At 31.8% G+C, this 16,420-nt stretch overlaps 1 protein-coding gene across 1 annotated transcript in view; it reads left to right on the top strand.

Annotated features, from left to right (window-relative positions):
- The window catches only part of LOC115879071 (toll-like receptor 6), an 80,552-nt gene extending 70,858 nt beyond the window's left edge, over positions 1-9,694 (top strand). Inside the window, exon 2 of the mRNA XM_030895715.1 lies at positions 8,255-9,694. The gene's annotated coding sequence lies outside the window, so the exon portion shown is untranslated. The remainder of the gene's footprint in view (positions 1-8,254) is intronic.
- Positions 9,695-16,420: the final 6,726 nt, after the last annotated feature.

The following is a 16,420-nucleotide window of genomic DNA, read 5'->3' as shown; positions in this document are numbered from 1 at the left end:
ATATTTTTTCAGATATTTTAAGAACCATTACTCCGATTTGAATGAGATTTTGGGGGACTATGTTTTACTAAGTGGCTTTAACCTTTACAAATATACACAAAAAATCAAGAAAAAGTACGAGAAGGATGAAAACTACCCTCACCCCTACATTAATTTTAGTGTAAAGATTTTCCAACTCCACCGATGACAGATTTTCTTTTCGTAAAATGGTCCCTCTAGTATTTACTACATTTTTTGTCTCTTGTAAAAAAACGCCATATCGCATAGTTTTTGAAAACAAAATTTGAAGAATTTATTCTCCAAACCAGACCTCTAAAGTATACTAGTGAAGTCTAGTACTATTCGTATTAATGTAAACCCTACCTTAAATCTTACTTATTATTACCTTACTTTCAGACAACGTAGTATCTATCTAGATACAGAAATACAAAACAATTCCAAGACAAAACTAGTAAAAAACCAAACAATAGCTTGTACTTCGGCATGCGGTCATCTCCTAACTACAAAAGAGCCTCTCAGAGACACTGACTGTCCGATTTAAACTTCTATCGTGACAAGACCTTAGAGTAGCCAGGAGGTCGGAAGGTAGGAAATCTAAGCTGGAGCAATAAAAATCACCTCGGGACATCGGCAAGTACAAGCTAGATTTTGTTTTTCGTAGCCTGCCCGAAATTTATTGGGCTGAAGATCGTGTCGTCTTTGACAGGAATTTATTAAGATGTTTTTTTTTCGTTGTTTTATATTGGTTTGTTCAGATATTAAATTTGGTTGATGTTTAATAGGTTTGGTGGTGCCAGTAATCCTAATTCGATAGGGTAATAAAAATGTTTGTGTGGGTGTACGATATACTGGAAGAAGTTGGAGATTAATAAATTTATTTTTTTTCCATGGCAACTGTTAAAATTGCCTTATATCTATCAAAAATAGTAGATAAAATATTACTTTAACCGCAAGGGTAGATTAAATGATATTTTAACAGCGAGGATAGGTTAAAATAGGTTATAGGTTTTTCTTGCACGTTTTTTAATTGCTTCCATTTTTGAAAATTTTTGTTATTCGGGATTTAAATGGAAGTAGTTTGGATATGGCGTTTGTCGCCTCAGCCAGAATATCTGTTGGTAATTTACTTATTTCATTTTGAGCCATTTCTGGCTCAAATTCAATCAGCAATCGACACGAAAGAGAATTAAATAATATTGACTCAAAACTGACAACTAAAGAGACAGCTTTATTTATTTGCCAAATTACATAGAAACCAACGCCAACCCAGCACAATATTTTATCTACTCGTAATAAATTCATTGAAATAATAATTTCTGAATATTTTTTAGAACGTAACTCGGTATGGAAAAAAATATTGTTTTATACACGACGATAAAAATACCATGTTATCATCTTGTGTTTGCTACTTTTTCGGACTAGCGAAATGGGCTCTTAAGAAGATGTTTAACTCTAAAGAACGGATGAATTGAATTCAGAAGAAAACTATTGAATTATTTTTTAGGATTAAAATACGTTTGCAGAAAAAAAATTGTGCTCTGTATGATTGAATTACATTCATCTCCATAATTCTATTACCCCAATTGTATATCTGTCTCTGTCTAACTCGTTTGCAATCGTTTATATTGTTTTGTATCACTGGTGTCCCTGTTTAAATCGGCTCGGTCGTCAATCTGTGTCCGGCCAGCGTTACACAATAGGCGGCTGTGGCATTTTGGACGACAACAATCGGTCTCGGACAAAAACACACGTTGCCTATCTACCCCTTCCTCCCCTAAACTTTTCACCCTCTCCAACCCCATACCTGTTACAGGGTGGTTTATAAATACAGTTATAACAGGATTTTTTTCTATACTAATAATTTGGCAATATGAAAAAAATAATATTTTCTAAACGATACATAATATGCGGATAGCAATTCTTTGCTATCTTCTGCATTTCTCTGATGTAGAAAAAATAAAAATCATTGTAAATTTTACCGAGATATTTTAGCAAACTTTTAAATGTTGCAGTGTCATTTTCCTGAAATTTCTTGACGATGAACAGTGTGAATCTTAGAAAATTACCTTAGAAAACAGTTATGCCGAACTAAAAAAGAGACGCGGAGAATGACTACAAACGTTAGAATTAGAAGAAGCAGACCTGAAAAAGAAATTCCTAATTGTGAAAAAGCGGCTGAAAAATGATTTGGCTTTCTAAATATTTGTTTGCTAGAGACGCTTGTTGGTTGTGCAGACTACACTGTAAAAAATCAGCCTGAGTGAACACATATTTCTCAGGGAGTGAATTTTTTGAGTGAAATAATGGAGTACATTTTCATCTAAAATAGAGTAAATTCATCATTTTACTCAAATATGATCTCTATTTAATCAATAGCTATTGAATAAGCTCATGTTCGAGTTATAACCCCTATCTTTGAGTAATGGAATAGAAAAATTCACTTGAAAACTCATGTTCTAGTTTAACACAATAAAAATTTGAGTGAAATCTCCCAGTTTAGAGTATTTTCGCTCATTAATAATCATACATCATACGCGCTTCTTCGATACCGAATAGGCTATTCCCCTGTTCCTCAGTTTTTAATTATCTGTTCGAGTTGTAGGTTGTCTTGTCCCTTCGAAGATGCCAAGATCACAAGCCCATAGTGTGTGTGAAAAGTGTGATGTAAAGTGTGACTGTGGCTATGTGGCGTGGTGAAGCGAATACGCTACTATACGTCTAAATATGTTTTATGTTAAGAACATTTTTTTTCACATCGCAGAAATCCGCCCCACATAGATTATTCGACTGCGTCCACTGATTGGCGCAATGCTCGGTTGTTTCCTCGGATGTTAATCTTAGGATGTTAATAAAGTCACTCAATAAAAAGTTCTTGAACTCAACAGTTAGTGAGTTCACTCATTTAAAGTGAATAAATGATCAAAATCGATCAAAATCCGACTCAAGGTGAACCATAATGAGTAAAAAAGAAGTATTTCATTTAATCGCGATTGAGTGAAAACACTCAGTGCTTTTCACTCAATCGCAATTAAACGAAATACAACTATTTCACTCAAAAAAACTCTAAAAGCACAATTCTGTTAATTTAATAAAATTTACATTAATAAGACACTAATATCTAACATTTCGTTCATTGTTTACGCATAGAAATACGAAGGCGATTCTTCAGCCATCCAGGAAATCTCCTTTGTGATTCGATCAGATCATATATTGATGTATCAGATCATATATTCGATCAGATCATATTATTGATCCATTCGGACGAGTATTTCATTCATCCATCCATCGATAGGTGGAGCGATACGCTCAAAAATAAGCTAATTTAACGATCGTGAATTTAACGAAATAAGCTAAGTAAACGATCGTCTAGGCCGTGGCCGATAATCTCTATAATTTTATGCCGAGAACGAGATCGAGATCTCGGTCGGATCTAACTAGAAACCTCGAATGCATGTTGAATTAGGGACACCCTGTATAGATATTGCCGGGACAGCTGACTGGAATTCATTGTATCGCATGAAAGGGTTGGAATGCGTGGCTGCGTGCATTCTGGCACAGATCGGGCGTGTTCGGCGGGAACAATGGCGCAAAAGGGCGGCAGAGGGATGATGGCGATTTGAGGGATTACCGCCCTACGTCACAATACCATTTTTCTAGGATTAAATATTATGTGACGAGCTTATTTAGGCTAGGAAGGGATCGGGCTTGTTTTGGTTCAAAGCAAAAACAAACACTTGCTCAAAACGAAAACAAGTCAATACTGTCATTGGACATATATTATGACGTGACTATTTTTAAAACTTTGTAAAATTAATAGGCTGGGAGTAAAGCTTCATTCAGAACATTGCAATTAGTGGAATAAATTAGTAGCTTCAATTACACTTTATACTTTTTAGTTTACGATCATTCACAGCGTTTAAAAAACACAATTAAAATTAATAGAACATCCTAGCAACAACTTGCTTTAGTCAGTTGTATCCATAGAGAAAGCCTAATATTTAGCTTATAAAACAGTCAACATTTGATTTCTAACAACAATTTCTCTTGACTGGGGATAATCAAAGGCAAAAAATTACATTTCTCGCAAGTTTGGAAGTATAATTAGTGGAAAAGTTAAAAGTTTGATAACTTTTTCTACCAATTGAAAATCTCTACCACTAATTTTCACGTTTAATATATTTTGTTCTAGTGGGCCGATTTTGATGATTTTTTTAGCAATTTGTAGATAAATTATTTGACTTTTTAGTATCTCTTTCGAATTTAAAAATTAATGTTTCCATCTATCAATTATACGAGGGAATTTTTTTTATGATATATTGGTGAAAGTTTGAAACACCCTGTGAAATATGTTAACAAAACAAGGAATTTAAAAATCAATTTATCATCTAGATATGTCTTTTCTCAATAGTCTCTTTTTTGATTCATCTCAATAGCTTTATTTTTATAGATGCTTTTAAATAAGAAAGTAACGATTTACAGCTTTTTTAGCATTGATTTTGGATCCTCATCAACACACTTATAAAATAGTGTTTATTATTTTTGTTATGTTACTGTCATTGAAAAGTCATATTATTATTGTTTATTGACGTTTACTCGAGTTGATATGGTTTTAAGTTTTGAGGCATTGGCTATTGCTGCTTTAAATGATCATCGTAGACATCGTTTGGCCTTAAAACCATATCTGCTAGAGTAATTGCCCAACAGACAAGAATAATATGATTTTTCAAAGACAGTGGCATATAAATCATAAACACTATTCTGTAGGTCTGTTGACTAGGACCAAAAGCAAAGGCATACTTTTAATATGAAAAATACAAAAAAAATGTTAGTGTCTGCTTCAAAAGCGAATATCTCCAATGAAAATGATGCTATCGAGATGAATCAAAAAACAAACTATTGAGGAAAGTTACATCTAGATGATTAAGTGATTTTTAAAATCCATGCTTTGTGAACGTACTCCACAGGGTGTTGCAAACTTTCACCAAAATATTTTGTTTCTCCTCGTATAATTGACAGACGGCAGCTTTCATTTTTAATTTAGAAAGAGATACTAAAAAGTCAAATCATTTACCTACAAATTGCTTAAAAAATCTTAAACAAAATATATTAACTTTAAAATACATGAAAATTTTAGGGTGCCCCTTTTTCGTGCCGGTGAATGTATATTTAACATCATCTAATTTCCTCTAATCTAAAATAAAAAAATATTAGTTTTTAAAAACGACTATAACAGGGTTATCTAATCATAACCAACCATCCCTGTTTCAAACCAGAACCCAGCATCATAAAAACTAAATCATTACATCCCAAAACGAAACATAGAACCAGAGACTGACTATTATCCAGTTTTACGACGTTTTTCTATTAAAAAAAAGGGCGCCATCAGTCACTATAAAAAATCCACCCCTGCTGATACACTACAAAACCCTCCATTTGTTGCCTTTTTATCTTTTTGACTCTCTCTCTTCGAAAAAAAGGAAATACAACAGACTTTCTTTATTAAAGGAGGCCTATTATTTTTGCCAAGGCTTCTCTTGTGTCTTTGGCGTTGGAAAGGCCTCTACCTGCGGCTAACAACTCGCCTCGCGCCATCTGTCTGTCGAAAAATTGCACCAGGTGTTAATGCAATTATGTCCATCATGCTCATATTCCGTTTTTCTTTGAAATCTGCCCGACAAGAAGCGTTTTGCAATGCGCTAAGTTTAGAGCGATAAAGATTTATTTGAAGAAATGCCAAAATTATTTTTTTTATTAAAATATTATTGTATTTAATGTGTTCTTTTTTTATAAATTGGATTAGGATCGAAAGAAATCAACAGAAGTCCTTTGTTTTAAATTTGTCGACGTTTCGCAAAATTTATTTGCATCTTCAGGACAATTTAAATCTGGACTTTCTTAGTCATATCCATCTATACCATCCGTTTATTAATGGATATGACTAAGAAAGTCCAGATTTAAATTGTCCTGAAGATGCAAATAAATTTTGCGAAACGTCGACAAATTTAAAACAAAGGACTTCTGTTGATTTCTTTCGATCCTAATCCAATTTATAAAAAAAGAACACATTATATATTATTGGATCGACAACAATAAAAATTATATTATTGTATTTGTATATTATAGATTGTGTAGGAGTCCGATTTGTATTCGGCAGCATATTCTGCAGATAAAAATAAATATAATTTTTTATAAATTTATATCCTAAAATGCTTCGTTTCGGAGATACGGGGTGTAGAAGTTTCATTTGTATTTCTGTTTTTTACAAATAATTTCTGAACTATAGCCGAGATTCTGGGTGTTTTCTAACATGAGAAATCTGATTTAGATGTCAATATGACACCGATTTGTAGGGGGCGCCACCTACATGTGTTTTAACTGTTTTTAACAATAATAACTTTTCAACCGTATCTGTAGATATAAACCTACTGAGTGGAAAAGTTGTTATTATTGACAAAAAATAAACATGTTGAGTAGATAGTCATTTGACTGAAATGATAACCGTGGGAACTTTCTGTTTTTTTTATTTTTCTTCAAAAAAATATGATAAAACAGTTTCTGTTGAACTTTTGGCACAGAAACATTTCAAATTTCATATTTCAGTCAAATAAGTATTAGCGAACATGTTTAATTTAATGTCAAAGATGACAGGTATTGATAATTTCGATTCTAAATATCTCTAGAACCATTACTCGTAGCGATTAGGAAATGCAATCCCGCAAATGCTCGATCCCGCAAACGCGGGATCCCTCTGAGATTCCGCGGGATCAGAGATCAGAGACACTTTGTACACATGTACTGGGTTCTATATCGATCTCGTAACCCGGGGGATTCCCCTTACGGTTTGGTCATTAAGTGAAACAAACATTGTTAGATTTCTTTCTGGCGTATGTGCGTAAGTGCAGAAAAGCGTTTAACTAGTACTTGTGAAGAATTTCGTCAAAAAACTGCCGGACATAATTATCGGGACAAGCAAAATTTTAGGGTAAATTTAAAGTTGAATATCTCTTGAACTAAAAAAGATTTTGGGATGCGGTTTGAACCAGGTTTTAGATGCATCTGTTTTGATTAAGATGCTATGTGGTTTTCGAAAATATATTTAGCGAATTCTCGTATACAGGGTGTTTTCTAACAGTGTGAAATTTTGGTCAGGAATCTTTTTTACCGCAAATTTACAATTTTTAAAAAATCGTAATTTTTATCAAGTATGACTAATCTGTATTGAAAGTAGAAAAAAACAATTTGATCTGTTTTTTATTTCTTTTTGTTTTAAGGAAAATACGACGTTTTTTCGAAAAATATGCATTTTTAGTCATACGTATGGTCCTAAATGGTACAAAAAGCTTTGTACATTCTGCATATAGATATACCTAAAAGCAGATAACTAACACAATTAAAATAAAACTTCAACATCAGAATAATATTTTTATTTATAAAATAAGTAGATAAACTATAATAAAATTTAAGTTTATTTAATATTAAATATATTTTTTGAACGCCCTATATACATCGGTCCAAATTTCAGTTTAAGATACACGCTATATCAATATATTGTGGGCCTATGCAAAATGTACAATGCCTTTTGTACCATTTAGGATCAAAAGTATGACTATTGTTTACAGTCCCGCAATTATGCGGATCCGCGGGATTGATTGCTTTAATCCCGCAGGTTTGCGGGATTGAGATTTTGGTGCGGGATTGCATTCCCTAGTAGCGATATTCACCAAGAGACCTTTTTTACGTAAAAAAGGTCGTAAATGTATATTTTTTTACTCAGTAGTTTTATACAGGTACGGACGAAAAGTTATTACCTTTCAAACCCGTTAAGAAATATGTAGGTGACGCCCTCTACAAGTAAGTAAGTCATATTGATATCAAAATCAAATTTTTCATACAAAAAACTCCCAGATATCAATTTTTTTATCGAAATATCGACGTTTGTTCAGAAATTATTCGGAAAAAATCGAAATAAAAATGAAAATTCTACACCCTGTATCTCCGAAACGAACCATTTAAGGACACACATTTATACGAAATTTTTACTTATTTTTATCTGTAGAATATGGTACCGAAGTTTCCAGAATACAGTTCAGACCACCTTGTATATCTCTCTGGATTGAACACGATTATTATTAAAACCAGAATACTATTGTTTTTGTTAAAAGACAAAATAAATTGCATATTTCTATGTATTTATCACTCTAAACATCCTTGCACTTATATGAAGCCTGTCTAATTCCACACTTTTCTTTTACAGTATGCCGCGCTACAACAGGAGGGTTCAAAGAGCCGGCGGTACCAACCCAAGAAAAGGCGACGGAAGACCCAGACTGGTTTACTAGGCGCGCGCCACTGCTGCGGTGTTGCCAAACTTGAAGAAACTTCTCCGAATTTAGGGAAAAATTAAAATTTCGATTTTTACGCGGAGAAAAAGAAAATAGGGTATTATTTAATTAATATATTATAAATTAAATTAAATTAGATTTTAGTTCAAATTTAGAGAATTTTCAGGGGAAAATTTCTTTAACGGTTGGTAACACTGTTAACCTATCGAATAGGGTCCTAGAGGATACGGTCCTATCCTCGAGATTGTGATATTAATGTGAATAATTCTAAAAGCTAGTAGATATTTAATTAAATAATTTAATACTTATATAATAGTTATTGTAATATTGCTAAAACAAAGAAATATCAGATTACTACGATGAAAAATAATAAAAGAACTGAATATTCTTATGGAACTTGAAGTAATAGTGAAACTATTGATATTATTGTACCATTCCAGATGTCTATCAATGTCTTTTTTCTCTCTTTGAATTTTTATGCTTGTCGAGCTTAACTACGATGCAAATACTAAATTTCTAGGTTAGGATTTGAGATTAAATAAAATATGATTAAAAATTGTAGTTCTGAAAGTTTAAAACATTCTGTCAGATAAAAATTAAAGTTAATTTATATTATTGAATAAAAATGATGTCAATGTAGGCGTAGAATTCACATTTTGGTTAAATAATGTTTGCCTCGGAATACAAAATATCAGTGTTAGTAAGAGAAAGTAGTCTAAACTGTACTGCTTTTGCACAAAAGTTAAAAAACAGTTTTTCAGATTTTTAGATGCCTTAAAGCATTTCAAAATCACTTACCATCACAAATTTAGAAATAAAAATAAAAAACTTCAGGACCGTGGACATAATATATTTTTAATCATATTTTTTCCTGTAAATAATAATTATTATTGTAAATAATACAAAGAGAAGATTTACAAAACGGGTTACAGTAGTTTGTTAAAAAATACATTAAAAGGAGGTTGTGATTTGTAGAAGAATATGACTGATACAACGATTGGATGAAGTATAATATTGTTGGCTGATTTTTAATTTTTTGTAAAATAGAAAAGTTTGGTTTAAAAAAAACAATACACAAAATAAACTGTTTCAAATATTGAATTTGTTAATAAACCTGTATATTTTTAAATAAACGTGTTTTAAACCAAGCCTTGTCTATTAAAGTATGTTAATAAGACTATTTACACTGTTGAGAAAAAAATTAATTATTTTCTCACAGCGTACTTTTTCCAGATTCCTACTATATTGTATATGTAAAAATGTTTTCCTGTAAATATTATGTAAATATTTATTTTAAATACATATATTTTCATCAAGTCCAAAGCACTATATAAATGTACATAGTATTTGAAGCTTCGATTTCGATCAACTTAAATAATAAAAAAAGTATTTATAAATTTTTGTTGTTTTACTTCAAGTTTTGTGCCCCTAAATGATTAGAAAAAAATGTGGTTAACTAAGAAGTGACTGAATGGAGTATAAAAAATATGATAAAATTAATGAAAAAAGATGAATCGATAAAACAAAAAAAAGCAACAACAAATATAAAAAATAATACAAAAAAAATAAAATGAGAAAAAAAATAACAAGAAAATAAAAATTCAGAAAAAAAGATAAAACTAACTATACGACAAATATACAACTCTCATAAACCTCTAACAGAATAAAAATAATCTTTTGTGTGCTTTATTAAATTCCTCGTCCATCAACGACGGCCTACGCCAGCTCCCTCTGGACTAATTTACGCGACAGCTCTCGGACTTATTTATAAACAGATTAAAGAATGAGCTCTAATAAATTTATCCCGCTAGTTTAGTGTCGCTCGGGCCTGAATATATGGCTGTTTTGTTATGCCTGCTCGAGGCTTTGTTACATAAGTCTCGAGACTGTTGTTTCTCGTTCTGGAGAGGCCCCATTGTTTTCCATCTTTCTATTTTCGAGATCTTTTCCCCGCGCTTAAAAGTCATCGTGATTCATTGGGTTTTGGGTTCGATAGGAAACGAAAAGTTATTTTTGAACGGCTTTCTTCTTTCAGTTGAGATTAAATTGTGCCTTTGCGGTGTCATTATTATAAAAGTCATTTAGATTTTATGTCTATATTTTGGAAGAGTAAAATTATTTTTCCAACTACCAAATCAAAAATAGTAGATAAAATAGTACTTTAAGATTAAAGGATACTTTAACAGCGAGGATAGGTTAAAAACTTTATTTCTTATCGCACGTTTATTTATTGCTTCCATTTTTGAAAATTTTTGTATTCCTTTTCATAAGTTATTCGGGATTTAAATGATTTAAATTTCTGGCTCCAATTCAATCATCAATCGACACGAAAGAGAATTAAAAAATATTGACTCAAAAATGGCAACTTAAGAGACAGCTTTATTTATTTGTCAAATTACATAGAAAGCAACGCCAACTCAGCACAATATTTTTTCTACTAGTAATAAATTCCTTGAAATAATAATTTCTGAATATTTTTTAAAACGTAGGGTTAGTTGGGGGAATGGTAAACGATTTTAACAAAAATAATTTTAACAAGGTATAACTTTGACGTTTGCACTGAAAATTCTAAAAGGGTATATTTTAAGACACTTTACTTAATAGGTGCTTTGATGGACAGCTAGAAATTTGCAATAGGTTCCAAAAAAAAACTTGTTTACATTTACCCCATAGGAAAATCAAATATTGTCCTATTTTAATAAACATATACATATTTTAATTTATCAATGTGTTTAATTGTTTACAATTTTCCCCATGGAGACAAAATAAAACATTTTGTTATAGAGTCAAATTATTTATTACTGTTTCATCAAAAGTGTACAAAAAATATTAAGGTTTTTCAAAAACATCTATCTTTCCAGAAAACGAATATATCGTCCTATTGCTGCTAAAAGTCACTAACTAACATTTTTCCGAACAACCAAATTCAATCACTAACTATGTTTTGAAGCGGAGAATCGATTACAAAAGTCATTAACTACGATTTCTGGCTATTTATGTTTTATTTTAATACTGAATAGTTACTAACTATAACATCTTTATGCAATGCAATTCATCTTTAGACGCATTTTTCTCGGAAGTAATAAAAAGTAAGTTAGTGATTTTTGGCAGCAATGGGACGATATTATCTTCCTACAAACCTAACCAACGCATTTTTAACCTTTCTCTTTTTTTGGTCTTTTTCATATCTGTCTTGGAGATTATCAGTGTTAACACGTGTTTACTATTACCTCAAAATCAAGTTTACAATTGCCCCGCAATCCTATTTTACTGGGGTATTTGCAAACACCTCTATACTTTCCCGTAAAATGAAACCACTACGCATATAAATTATCTTAGCTTATTCACAAATTTAATTTTTTAAACAAAATTTCGCTAAGGTATAAAACGTTTTACAAGTTTTAAAGCAGCTCTACCAAAAAAAATGTTTTTGCACCATCAACAAATAGTGCTAAAAACTCATTTAATCGATGCAATACACATCAAAGATGTGGGCGCCACTGTAGCCAGTCGACTTATACCCTACCCGCCAAATTCAAAAGTTATTGGACCTATTTACAATTGCCCCTGTTTTGTTCTACCTATTGAGTACTTACCCACCACCCGTGTCACGTTTTTCAGGTAGAATGGCAGTGACGAAAGTGGTTCTTCGTTGGGAGCTGTCTATTTCGAAAAATGACTCAAACTTATGTTCTTTTTTTTAAACACGACACTCTATATATTATTTTTATTTTATTTGCCTTGTTAATCTTTGATTAACGAGAGCTTTCGAAAATTATAATATACTCTATATTTATTTATTTAGGTACTGCTAAACTGCTAAACGGCTCTTATTTTATTTAACTTAATTTTACCAGATAATTTTGCTTTGCATCGTGATATTTTGATAAACTACACGGAAACTGAACATGTGCTGCTTTTAAATAACATGCCAATAACCAACATTTTACGTCGAATAAATCAGTTGATTGTTTTGATTACCTAATTTAAACCGGCCGACTATGTAATAAAGTTAAATAATGCATTTTTACCCCGTTTATGAAAATAAGTATTTTAGAAAGCTCGTAACAAGGAAAATAAAATAATATACAAAATATCGTATTAAAAAAACATATAAGTTTTAGTCAATTTAAAAAAAGACGTCAGAGTTACGTCACTGCATTCTACGTGAAAAACTGTACGGGAGGCCGTTTTCACCTTTTCGATAAGTTATGATACAAAGGGGATCGAAAAATGCAATAATTTCAGATTCGCCCTGTATTTTAGGAAGTAAGAGAGCTAGGACATATCTGTATGTAGCATCTTTAGTTTCATAAAAAAGTAACAGCGTAATGTGAAAACCGCATCTTTGTATTTCGACTCATAAACGAGAAACCCTGCAAAACACACGAAAATGGGACACCCTGTACAGACGTACTGCCAAATCAAGAAATCAACTACGAATGAAATCCAAGATCGATTTAAATATTTTATATATTTTAATATTTTTTGGTGTTCGTGATAATTCCTTTGCTACTTCCTCCAAAAACCGACAATACGTGGAAGGAGCGTTTCGAGGAAGTAAACGGACGAAGTAGCGTTTTGACGAAGGAGGAAGGAACACACAGTCGCATAAAATCGATATTTTCCCATAGTAAATATATGATTTTTGGACGAAGGGACGCGAGGAAGGAACGAAGTGAAGTAGCGAAGTGTGAGTATGGGGCTTAAGACTTACATTTTCATTCTTATTCTTTTTGCATGGCTAGTATTCTCATTATATTAGCTCTTAAAAAAAAGAAATAATAATTTTAATATTAGTATTCTTGATGAAGAAAAGAAATTAATAATTTTTTATGAAACTTAATGTACAAGAAGTATCGTTTTAATGTATTTATTTTGTTGTGCAGTCAGCGCTGAATTCATCAATATCTAAAGTAAAATTACCTACTTTATAATAGATTGATGGCATCCTCCTTGATATCTTTTTTATCCTATCGTTTAGTCTCGGTTTGTTAAATGATCCATGATTAATAAGATTTTCTTTAGATCGTACAAGAAGAGATGAAGTTAGATGCCTTCCTGGGTATTGTTTGAAATCTGTTTATTTTTGAATTATTATTTCTTTAAAAAAATAACTCATCATATTTTACAGCTACTATCCTTACTTTCGTGTATCAGTAATGAAAAATTAATACAGGGGTAGTCTTAAATAAGTGCAAATATGTTTAGGGGTAGTATCTTTCGACCCCAGAAACAAGATTATGGGTTTTTCTTGGCGAATTTTTTTTTTGTCAAATTTTCGAATTTTTTTTTTTTAGTTTTTAATTAAACAAAATTTCTTGATAACGTTTTTCAAACCCGCTACTTCAAGCATATCAAAACGTTTAATAAATTCATAGTCACACACAGGTTCCTCAATATATTTTTCTGCCTGCATAACTTCGGCTATGATTTCATTATATTGTAAAAAATGAAAAACAAGTACTATTACATTCTTGCGAGTGCCTAGTTTGCCTTAATTTTTCACAGAAAATTTCTTCAATAGGGAAAATACCGCACAGCACTTTTTAAAACAATAACAAAACAATTATACATAACCACAAAAAAATAATACGAATTTAAGCCAGATGTCTGTCAACGTTGCCAATGTTTAGCTCAATTTAATATTATCCTTATATTGCCTATTATTCGACTTATCCTTATTTATCCTTATATTTTACAACATGTGGCAACCGCGCTAACTGAATCTTTCAAACTCACTGCTTTTGTCCAGGGAATGCTAGCATTCACTAGTAAAAGTTGGTTTTAAAAAGAGCTGTTGAACTTTTACTGGCGAATGTGAGCTTTTTGGTAATTGTTAACAATCACTGATTTCCAACTTTTATTGAAACATATAGAATTTTGAATCGAATTCAAAGTAAAAACTATAGTCAAATTTCACCCAACAAGGCAACAACTAAAAACAATCTCAATTCATACGGACTTATTCTGTTACAGGGTGGATCATATTCGACGCTTTTAAATGGAAACACCCTTTTCTATAGGATATAGACGAAAACTAATATCGGTGTCTGTAGCTCAATTTTTGTCAAAAAACATGACTGTGAAAACCGCATATCGATATCTGTTACCGTTTCGGAGTTACGGGATGTTTTGCAAAAATATGCATTTTTAACAAATCGCTGTAACTTTTTTGCTTTGGAAAATTTTGTATTTTTATGAAAACATTTCCAAAGCACCTTTTTACGTAGAATTTAACGGTTTAAGTATATTTTTTTTTAAATTAATAATTTAAGAATTATCAACAGAAAATTTGATTTTTTATATAGGACACCCTGTATATTTTTAATTTATTGAAAATAATTTAAAATTACCTTTCCAAAAATATAACACACTTGATATTTTGCTCGATTCCTCTTTGAGATATAGAGTATATAAAAATTCGCCGGCTTTAAATAGTAGGTAGGCTTTGAACGGGTCCGGCTGTAATGCAAGAAAATTCTAGCTGTGAGCATCAATTAAAATAAAAATAATATTTGCTATGAGAGATACAAAATTTTATAACAATTTAAAATATATTTAACCAACATCAACACATTTAAACTATATCTAATAACAATAAAAATAAATAGCAAAAAAAAACAACGCATTATTGTACAAAAAGCCAAAACAGCTTCATCGACAAAGCAAAACAAAAAAGCACAAAAACAAATATACAAATAATACAAAAAATGTCATACAATAAAAATCAATTCAAAAAAAAATACAAATAAAACATATATGGACATTGCAGAACACAGGCGTATCTAGAAAATTTTACAAAAGGAAAACTGTAAATGGATAAAATCATGTTATAATAACATAAAATCAAGAGTTATAAAATATTAAATACTAGACCTCTAACCAGTGTGTGAGATGATCAAAATATTAAAATTAAAATTCTAAATTGTTCATGATTAAACATCAACAAAAAAGTCGTTTACCGCATATAGGGCTCTCTCCAGTAAGTATTATTTCAGAGCTTTGGGAAATGCGGGAAAGAATGAAAGTGACTTGATATTCGAAGGCAAATGATTGTACATTTTCTTGGCATTGTACAGTATTGAGCCCTTAACTAGTTCTGAGCTCGGGGTTGGCAGATAAATATCGTGCTCCGCATTCCTAAGTGGATAGTTGTGAGAAGGCCTTTCCGGAATAGAGAATATGTGCTTGCGGATTAAGCAAACGGATTCAAAAATGAATAAGGAAGGAAGAGTCAGTATTTTGAAATTTTTAAAGAAATTCTGGCAGTGAGTTCTACTGTTTAGTCCCAATAAGTATCGAACTGCTCTCTTTTGAAGTTTGAAAATACGATCAAATTTTGTCGCGCAGCAAGTACCCCAGAATGGAAGGGCATAACGAAGATGCGACTCAAAAAGGGCATAATAGACCATTCTAGAGGTTGATGAGTTAAGTTCCTTAGACACTGATCTTAGCGCAAAACAGGCAGAGCTTAGTTTCTTTGATAAAGCTTCGATGTGCAAGTCCCATTTTAAAGAGTTGTTCACAACAAGTCCTAAGAATCTCACAGAGTCCACGACGTCAATAGTAGTGTTATTAAGTACAAAAGGTTGTATAGTACTTTTATATGACAAAACTTTAGTTTTTGAAAGGTTGAGGCATAGGAGATTAGAATCGCACCAAGATTTAATGGTGCGTAAGTCACTGGATATAGTATCATATAGTGCCGTAACATCTGGGCCGCTCCAAGTGAAACTAGTATCGTCCGCAAAGAGGCAGATTTTACCGCTAATGTCTAGATTTGCAATGTCGTTGATAAACACCAGAAATAAAATAGGGCCAAGTACTGAACCCCGAGGGACACCACATTCTATAGGCTTACAAGAAGACATAGACGTATCAATCCTCACAAGCTGCCTTCTGTTGCCAAGATACGACTTAAGCCATTCGAGCGGCACTCCCCTGAATCCATAGTTTTGCAATTTGTTAATTAAAATATTATGATTTACACAGTCGAAAGCCTTAGAGAAATCACAGAAAATTGTAGCTGTAGAGTGATGGTTATTCAGGCTAGAGTATACATTATTAAAAAGGTC

Source organism: Sitophilus oryzae, unplaced genomic scaffold (genome assembly GCF_002938485.1).
Source record: "Sitophilus oryzae breed Bouriz unplaced genomic scaffold, Soryzae_2.0 scaffold_1576_pilon_pilon, whole genome shotgun sequence".
NCBI lineage: Eukaryota > Metazoa > Arthropoda > Insecta > Coleoptera > Curculionidae > Sitophilus > Sitophilus oryzae.
The sequence above is the reverse complement of the archived record's forward strand: the minus strand, read 5'-3'. Positions and strand labels throughout refer to the sequence as shown.